Source organism: Sturnira hondurensis, unplaced genomic scaffold, assembly GCF_014824575.4.
Source record: "Sturnira hondurensis isolate 20B ecotype Veracruz unplaced genomic scaffold, ASM1482457v3 Scaffold0010428, whole genome shotgun sequence".
Taxonomy (NCBI): Eukaryota; Metazoa; Chordata; class Mammalia; order Chiroptera; family Phyllostomidae; genus Sturnira; species Sturnira hondurensis.
Window position 1 is genome coordinate 19323987 of NW_028083059.1, and position 10181 is coordinate 19334167.

Below are 10181 nucleotides of genomic sequence, written 5' to 3' on the forward strand. Positions count from 1 at the left end.
GCTCATTTCATAGATGGCTGATTTAAACCTACATCAAAACTAAAAAGACATTTGGAATACAAATACTTTCCTCTGAGAGTTGAGATGGTTTGCTACAGATAGAGCAGCATTGCTCCAATCAGCAAACTTGCATTTGGTTCCCATGTCATACTTTTGGCTGGATTACAAGTGTTTAAATCCACATTCAACCGCTTTCTAGCATATGATCCTAGATAAGTAATTTATGTTCTGTTTCAGTTTTTTGCAAGCTTTCAAATAATTTTAGGCTTATTTCACCATAGGTTTATTATGAAAATAACCTGAGATAATTCATGTTAAATACTTAACAAAATGCCCAGGTCTTTGAAAGTAATACATAAAAGATGACATATGTCTATTTTTTTAATAGTTGAGAATTTCCTCCTGCTCTGGTTGTCTCTGTATTGCCAATTTCACTGAATGAATAGTGGAATGAGTAGCAGAGAGGTTCTTTAGGCCAATGCATACGTAACCATTGCACTGAGATCTCATACTCCCAAAAATGTCACAACATGAGAAGGATTGCTAGAACTGCACTGGATGGATATTTTTGAGAATTAATTATAAATAAGCAAGGAAGTGTCTTCTTCATGAAGTCTACACTCAAGTTTTGTTACTATAATTTCTATCATTTACTAGTTTGCTATAAGAGAGCTATTGATAAGAGGGATGGTTTAAATGATTTATGTTAGCATAAATCCAAGCTGCAGAAAGTGTGAGGAATCAATTGCGATTAAAAAGTAACTATCTGGACCAGCCCTGGGGTGCTGGACAGAGAGTGCATGCATATGTGTGTGTGTGTGTCCGTAAGAGAAGGATGGTGGCCAAGGCAAGAAAGTCTGAGTGGGTGGAGAGAAGGGGAGGGAAGGAGAGGAAAAAGGTAATAGGAGAGCCAGGTGGGACAGTGGAGGCTCATTTGGGACCAGTAAGGGCAGTGTAATGAGGTGAGTGTTGCTGTTCCTTAAGAGCAACCCCCTGAATGGAAAGGTAATAGCTGTATATTGGACTTTACTTGGTTTGCTCTCCGTGGCCAGCAGTAAACTCAACATAAAAGCCAGCAGTGTGTACACTAGAAAAGGTGCATTGATTGATGATATTGCTTTGATCAGGGATGATGATGTGTTGTTTGTGTGTGGAAGAATCATTCATTGATCCTCAGACAAAGTCTCAACTACCTGAAGGTTTGTCAGGATCTCACATAAACTTGCACTAAATATTGGAGGGCACCACTATACAACCATATTTACCACTTGGGTGAAAAAAAAAAGCCCGGCAGTAAGCTGGCCCAAGTGTTTAAGGACAACGTTGTCTGGGAAAATAAGCAAGATCATAGAGGAGCTTTCTTTTTCCATTTTTTTCTTTTTAAATTTTTCCCTCAGGGAACTTACTTCAAACAACAGGACAGATAAAATAAATAGATGAGTAAACACATGTCCCATACTTTACCCCATACTTGGTAAGCACTGTGGAGAAAACTAAAGCAGGAAGAGGGGAAGGTACACTGAGTTGGAGGGGGGAGAAGAGAGTATTACAGTGTAAATCAGATGTCAATCAAGACCTCTTTGAATGGTTCTTTCAGAGGAAAAAACTTGAAGCAGGTAAGAGAACAAGTTGTGTGTGTGTGTGTGTGTGTGTGTGTGTGTGTATGTGTGTGTGTTATAAGGAAACTAGTCCAAGGAAAAGAAATATGTTCAAAGACACAAGCTGGAAATATGCCTAATGAGCTTTTCTTTAGAAAATTTATTGCATTTTTTCCACTACCATTTAGTCCCCTTACACTTCCACCCTCCTTCCCACAGCAATCAGCACACTGTTGTCCATCCATGTCCATGAATCTTTTTTCCTCAAGATTATGGAGGAGCTTTCTTAACTGACCTAAGATCTGAGTACTTTGGACCCATTTTGAACTACTTGCATCACAGACAGCTCATTGTAAGTGACTGCATGAATTTACTGGGTGTGTTAGAAGAAGCCAGACTATTTGATATTGACTCATTAACTGAACAGTTAGAAGCCGCAATAAAGAATTCTCAACCACCAGAGGACTCATGGTTGGTTGAGAAGTCACCAGTATCTCCAAAGGAATTTGTTTTCTGCTAGCCACTCCAACCAAATCAGAATTGCGTTTTCATGGTTTAAACTTCAGTGGTGCTGATTTTTCTCATTTAGACTTTTGATACATTAACTTCAAAATGGCCCATTTAAACTGCTGCAGTATTGCACATGCTAATCTCTGCTGTGCAAATCTTGGATGAGCTGATTTCTCTGGATCAGTGCTTAACATAAGAGTCATTTTTGGTTACAAGAGAAAAGTAGCCCTGGCTAGTGTGGCTCAGTGGATTGAGTGCTGGCCTGGGAACCAAAGGGTCACTGGTTCAATTCCCAGTCCGGGCACATGCCTGGATTGCAAGCCAGGTCCCCAGTGGGGGATGTACCACACACTGGTGTTTCTTTCCCTCTCTTCTTCCTTCCCCTTTCCACTCTCTAAAAATAAAGAAATAAAATTTTTTTTAAAAGACTAAATTTTTAGTCTATGGAGAAAAAAATAACTATCTAAGGACAGGATGATATAAATTTTCCTAATGATTACATAAAGCCTTCATTGGCCTTTCTATACTAATCCCTACTACACCAGAACATGTGACTGGTAGAAACTCAAAATAGAATTTTCTTAAAAAATCAGGCAATATCCACTATTCTGTACATTTCTAGTGTTAATACCTAATTGATTCAATGTTTGCCATTGTCTAAGTTAAAAAAAAAAAAGGGATTCTCACCTCTTGTAAGCAACCATAGGTTTATAAGGTACTGTGTGACAGACAATAGACATAAAAAGTCACTCATTTAGTGATTATGTACTTAAAATTAAGTATCTAAGTAATAAAATATCAATATGAAAATATAAGTATATGGTCACATATACAGGGAGAAATATCTGATAAATTTTTACTAATAACAGAGTGGATTTTGGCAGATAATATTTCAGATGATACTGACCGGAAGTAATAAAAATGAAACTACTAAAATTTAAGTGACTCCTAAAGTTTATACAATGTTTTACTGGCAGGCCAGGTTTAAATTCACTCATTGATTCCATTAACTCCTAGACCTTAGTCCATTAAGCCATGCTACTTCCATTTAAAAACCTATTACCAGATTTTTTACATGGTTAGAATTCAGTGTTTGGAGTAAGTAAATCCAACACAACTGAAGGAGCATATTCCTAAATAGCTGCACACACATTTGCATATGAATTGCTACTCTTTTATCCTTACATAAGTTTTAAGTTCATGAATTGGTAAGAATTCTACATAGCTCAGGATTTCTTTCTACATTGTTAAATTGCTCTTTCATGATTATTTTCAGAGTGACTGATGTTAGTTTTGCAGGTTCTATAGACTGAACTGATATCTCTTAAATCAGTGCTTGATAAAGGCAGGAAGTTAATAAGGCATGGATCATTATGATTGTAGAAGCATACTAGTTTATACTAATGATTAACAGAACTCATAGCTGTGAATTGGAAATTGAAGTGGCTTGATTAAAAACAATGACTTTTATGGGTTTTGGAACCAGAGAGAATAATAATTTTGATGTTATCAATTTCTGATTGAGAAACCATCAATACAGAAAACAGAGAATTGCTTATGAATAGCTTATGTGAATGAGGGGATTTACAGACTCATAATAAATCAGGTGCTATTACAGTGAACTCTACAGAAGTGTGGCTGCAGTCCTTATAGTACATTTTGATAAGATATTTTCTGAGAAAAGGTAATTAGTTGGGCTTCTTTGTTATATGGACAATTTTATTGAAATAGTTTTTGTCATAATAGGATTTGACTATAGATGAATTTCAGTTTAGTTACTTTCTTTGAAAATCAGCACATAATATTCTTGTTAGAATTTCTCTTATATTAGAAATGTCAAGAGCCATGAGCTTAAAGAGAGCCTGAGGCTTCGAAGCATTTCTTGAGAATTATCCCAGCAACACAGGCACTAAGGAAAAGCAGAGTAGCTAGGCTTTAGGACCATTCTGAGAGAACTGGGACAAACCCATGTTTCTGTATCTAAAATCAAGTGGAGAATATTTTGAGTGTTCCAGACTCCAAGGAGATTTTTATATTAAGCACTGACACTAGCTTGTAATGGTATGAGTGGGTGTGCATGTGCATACATACATGTGTCTGTGTGGGGACGTATGCAACATGCAAGGTGGCTTTTGAGAAATTAGGGTTTTTTGTTTTTATTTATTTTTCTTTTTAAAAAAATTTTAAAATGTATTTATTTAATTCTTGTTCAAGTACGGTTTTCTGTCTTTTACTCCCATCCAAGCCCACCTCCACCCGCCGCAATTCTCTCCATCTCCCTCCCATTTCCACCCCCCTTAGTTGTTGTCCATGTGTCCTTTATACTTGTTCCTGTAAACCCTACCCCTTTTCCCCTGAAATTCCCTCCCTATCCCCTCTGCTCACTGTCAGCCTGTTCTCTATTTCACTGTCTTTGGTTATATTTTGCTTGTTTGATTGTTTTGTTGTTTAAGTCCCTTGCTAAAGGTGAGATTATATGGAATTTGTCTTTCACTGCCTAGCTTATTTCGCACAGCATAATGCTTCCCAGTTCTGTCCATGCTCTTGCTAAGGATAGGAGCTCCTTCTTTCTTTTTGCTGCATAGAATTGCATTATGTAAATGTATCATAGTTTTTGGATCCCTTCATTGACTGATGGGCACCTAGGTTGGTTCCAAATCTTGGCTATAATAAATTGTGCTGCTATGAACATCGGGGGGCATAGGTTCTTTTGGATTGGTGCCTCAGGGTTCTTAGAATATAATCCTAGCCGTGGAATTGCTGGGTCAAAAGTCACATCCATTTTTAGTTTTCTTAGAAAAGTCCATACTATTTTCCATAGTGGTTGTACCAGTCTGCAATCCCACCAACAATGGATTAGGGTCCTCTCTTCTCCACAACCTCTCCAGCACTTGTTGTTTGTTGCTTTGTTTATGATGGCCATTCTGAATGGTGTAAATTGGTATCTCATTGTGGTTTTAATTTGCATCTCTCTGATAACTAGCGATATTGAGCATCTTTTCATGTGTCTCTGGATCCTCTGCATGTCCTCCTTGGAGAAGTGTCTGTTCAAGTCCTTCACCCACTTTCTAATTGGGTGGCTTGTCTTCTTAGAGTGGAGTCGAGTGAGTTCTTTGTATATTTTGGAGATTAAACCTTTGTCTGAGGTGTCATTGGCAAATATGTTTTCCCATACAGTTGCTTCTCTTTTTATCTTGATACTGTTTTCCTTAGCCAAGCAGAAGCTTTTAAGTTTGATGAGATCCCATTGTTTATTCTTTCCTTTATGTCCCTTGCTCTAGGAGACATGTCAGTAAAAATGTTGCTGTGTGAAATATCTGAGATTTTACTGCCAATGTTCTCCTCTAGGGCTTTAATGGTTTCAAGGATTATATTTAAGTCTTTTATCCACCTTGAATTTATTTTGGTGTATGGTGTAAGTTGGTGCTCAAGTTTTATTTTTTTGCATGTAGCTTTCCAGTTCTCCCAACACCATTTGTTGAAGAGGCTATTTTTACTCCATTTTATGTTGCTGCCCACTTTGTTGAATATTAATTGACTGTAGAAAGTTGGGTTTATTTCTGGGCTCTCTGTTCTATTCCATTGGTCTATGTGCCTATTTTTATGCCAGTACCAGGCTGTTTTGAATATAGTGGCCTTGTAATACAATTTGGTATCAGGTATTCTGATCCCTCCTACTTTGTTCTTCTTTCTCAAAATTGCAGCTGCTATTCAGGGTCTTTTATGTTTCCATATAAATTTTTGAAGTATTTTGAAGTATTTTCACAAGTCTGTGAAATATGTCATTAGTACTTTAATAGGTATTGCATTGAATCTGTAAATTGCTTTGGGTAGTATAGACATTTTGATGATGTTAATTCTTACAATCCAATGGAAGATGGTATACGTTTCCATTTCCTTGTTCCTTGATTTCTTTCTTCAGTGTTGTGTAGTTTTCTGCATATAAGTCTTTTACCTCCTTGGTCAGGTTTATTCCCAGATATTTTATTTTTCTTTTTGCTATATCAAATGCGATTTTTGTCTTGATTTCTGCTTCTGCTCTTTTATTGTTGGTATACAAAAAGGCCTTTGATTTCTGGATATTAACTTTGTATCCCACTGTTTTGCCAAATTCATTTATTAGGTCAAGCAGTTTTTTAGGTAGAGTCTATAGGGTTTTCCATGTACACTATAATGTCATCTGCAAACAGTGACAGTTGTGTTTCCTCCTTCCTGATTTGGATGCCTTTTATTTCCATTTCTTGTCTGATCACTGTGGCTAAAACTGTAATACTATATTGAATAGAAGTGGTGACAAGGACAACCTTGTCTTGTTCCTGATCTTAGTGGAAAAGATTTTAATTTTTGTCCATTGAGTATGATGTTGGCTATAGGTCTCTTATATATGGCCTTTATTATGTTGAGGAATGCTCCCTCTATTCCCACTTTGCTGAGTGTTTTTATCATGAATGGGTGCTGTACCTTATCGAAAGCTTTTTCCACATCTATTGATATGATCATGTGATTTTTGTCTTTGCTTTTGTTTATATGATGTATTACATTTACTGGTTTTCGAATATTGAACCATCCTTGCATCCCTGGGATGAATTCCACTTGGTCATGGTGTATGATTTTTTTGATGTATTGTTTGGTGTGGTTTGCCAATTTTTTGTTGAAGATTTTAGGGTCTATGTTCATCAGCTATATTGGCCTCAAGTTTTCTTTCTTTGTTGTGTCTCTATCTGGTTTTGGAATTAGAATGATGCTGGCTTCATAAAAAGAGTTGAGGAGTTTTCCCTCCTTTTGGATTTTTTGGAATAATCTGTGAACAATAGGGGTTAGCTCTTCCTTAAAAGCTTTGTAGAATTCTCCTGTGAAACCATCTGGTCCAGGGCTTTTGTGTGATGGGAGTTTTTTTATTACTTCTTCAATTTCATCTGCTGTTATTGGCCTGTTCAGGTTTTCTGTTTCTTCTTCACTGAGGTTTGAAAGATTATATTTTTCTAGAAATTTGTCCATTTCACCTAGGTTTTCAAATTTCTTGGCATACAGTTCTTCATAGTAATTTCTTATCATCCTTTCTATTTCTGTGGTGTCAGTTGTAATGTCTCTTCTCTCATTTCTGATTGTGTTTTTTTGGGTCCTCTCTGTATTTTTCTTGATGAGCCTACTTAAAGGCTTGTCTATTTTGTATATCTTTAAAAAAAACAGCTCCTGGATTCATTGATCCTTAGAATTGTGCTTTTAGTCTCTATGTCGTTTAATTCTGCTCTGATCTTGGTTATTTCCTTCCTTCTACTTGCCCTGGGCTGTCTTTGTTGTTGTTCCTCAAGTTTTTGTAGGTGTAGGGTTAGGTTGTTTCTTTAAAATGTTTCTATCTTTTTTACGTAGGCCTGTATTGCTATGAACTTCCCTCTCAGGACTGCCTTCACTGTGTNTCTTTCATTTCTGATTGTGTTTATTTGGATCCTCTCTCTTCTTTTCTTGATGAGCCTACTTAAAGGCTTGTCTATTTTGTATATCTTTAAAAAAAAAAAAACAGCTCCTGGATTCATTGATCCTTAGAATTGTGCTTTTAGTCTCTATGTCATTTAATTCTGCTCTGATCTTGGTTATTTCCTTCCTTCTACTTGCCCTGGGCTGTCTTTGTTGTTGTTCCTCAAGTTTTTGTAGGTGTAGGGTTAGGTTGTTTCTTTAAAATGTTTCTATCTTTTTTACATAGGCCTGTATTACTATGAACTTCCCTCTCAGGACTGCCTTCACTGTGTCCCATAAGTTTTGGGTTGTTGTGAGTTCATTTTCATTGGTTTCCAGAAACTTTTTGATTTCTTCCCTAATTTCATTTTGACCCATTTATTGTTTAATAGCATGCTATACAAGCTCCAAGATTTTGAGGGTTTGGGTTTTTTTTCCCTTGGAGTTGGTTTCTAGTTTCAGTCCCTGGTGGTCGAGGAAAATGCTTGGTATTATTTTAATTTTCCCAAATTTGTTGTGGCTTGTTTTGTGTCCTATCATGTGGTCTATCTTGGAAAATGTTCCATGAGCATTTGAAAAGAATGTGTATTTAGCTTTTTAGGGATGAAGGTCTCTCTCTCTATATATAAGTTAAGTGCATCTCATCTAGGGTGTTGTTCAATGCCATAATATCTTTCTTGATATTTTGTTTGGAAGATCTATTCATTTTTGACAGTGGGGTGTTAAAATCCCCTACTATAATTGTGTTGCTGTCAATATCTTTCTTGAAGTCCTCCAGAATTTTCTTTATATATTTGGGTGCTCCTGAGTTGGGTGCATATATATTTATGATGTTGATGTCTTCTTGGTAGATTCTTCCCTTGAGTAATAAATATGAAGTGACCTTCTGGGTCTCTCTTTATGGCCCTTGTTTTGAAGTCTGTTTTGTCTGATATTAGTATTGCAACCCCAGCTTTTTTTTTTCTGTCTGTTTGCTTAGAAAATTTTTTTCCAGCCCTTCACTTTTACTCTGTTTAGTTCTTTTGTCCTGAGGTGGGTCTCTTGTAGGCAGCATATGTGTGGGTCATGATCTCTTATTCATTCAGCTATTCTATATATTTTGATTGGAGCATTTAATCCAATTACATTTAAGGTTATTGTTGATAGGTACTTATTTATTGCCATTTTTGTACCTCTGTTCCTCTGTGTCTCTCTCTTTTCCTTCCTTTCCTTAGACCAGTCCCTTTAGTTTTTCTTGCTGAGCTGGTTTGGTGGAGGTGTATTCTTTTAGACTTCTTTTGTCTTGGAAGCTCTTTATTTGGCCTTCTATCTTGAGAGCCTTGCTGAGTAAAGTAGCCTTGGTTTCAGGATTCTGGTTCTCATTACTTGGAATATTTCTTGCCATTCTCTTCTGGCTTGGAGCATTTCCATTGAGAAGTTAGCAGCTAACTTTATTGGGGCTTCCTTTTCTGTTACTTCCTGTTTCTTTCTTGCTGCCTCAAGATTCTTTCTTGCTCCTTTAAGATTCTCTTTTTGTCTAGGAATTTTGCCATTTTAACTATGATGTGTCTTGAAGTGGGTCTCTGTGTTCCTCTTGATTGGGAGTCTTTGTTTCCTGGATTTGTGTGACTTTTTCTCTCATCAAATTAGGGAAGTTTTCCAACATTACTTTTTGAAATAGATTTTCTATCCTTTGCTCTTCTTCTTCTTCTTCTGGTATCCCTATTATTCAGATATTATTATGTTTCATATTGTCTCGCATTTCTCTTAATTTCTCTTCATTCTTTCTGAGCCTCTTTTCTTTTCCTTGCTCTTTCTAGGTTTTTCTTTTTCTATTTTGTCCTCTGCTTCATCAATCCCACTTTTGAATCCTTCCACTGTGTTCTTCAGTTCGGAAATTGTATTCTTCATTTCCTCTTGGCCCTCACTGATGGTTTCTATTTTTTTTATGTTGATATAGTTTACAGTGAGTTCATTATAGTTCCCGTGTAGTTTCTGGTAGCTCACTGTGGGTCCTTTGAAATTCCTGATAACCAGTGCTTTGAATTCAATATCTGATAGCTGACTTGCCTCTATTTCATCTAGCATTCTTTCTGAGGCTTCCTCTTTTCCTTTCATTTAGGGATTGTTTCTTTGTCTTCCCATTGTTTGTGAGACTCTTCTTGTTGGCTTCAGCTTCTTAAATTGATTTTTTCTGGCTTCCTGGGTTTATGGTGTGAACTTCTGTGGTATAATACCTGTGAGATTCAGTGGTGTAGTCTCCTTGATCTCTCAAGCTCACTGGTCTTGGGCTGTCTTTTAAGTTGGCTCTGTGTTTGTCTTTGGGTTTTGGTTGTTTGGGGGTCTTTCTTTTGTGGGTCCTTCCGACCAGCTGGTTAACTGATGGTTTTTCTGTCCACCACCTGTTGTAATTTATTGTGCTGGTGAGGGCAGGTTGTGTTGAAGCTAGTTCTTCCATTTGTACAAGGTTTTGAGGATTCTCTTTTGCTCTTGTTCAGTTGTTTGTACTGTGTAGTTTCTCCACTATTTAGTTGTATTTCCAAATAGGTTTTAGATTGAGGTTTGTGCGGTTTCCACTCTATCCTTCACCTTCTTCTGTTGTTATCTGTTCATGGTTCCTTTGTTGTTGGGTTTCCTCTT

The 10181-nt window shown here is 36.8% G+C and overlaps 1 pseudogene; it reads left to right on the forward strand.

The window, feature by feature from the left end:
• The first annotated feature begins 957 nt into the window (after nt 1-957).
• Nucleotides 958-3393, forward strand: LOC118995749 (BTB/POZ domain-containing protein KCTD9-like; annotated as a pseudogene).
• The last annotated feature ends 6788 nt before the right edge of the window (nt 3394-10181 follow it).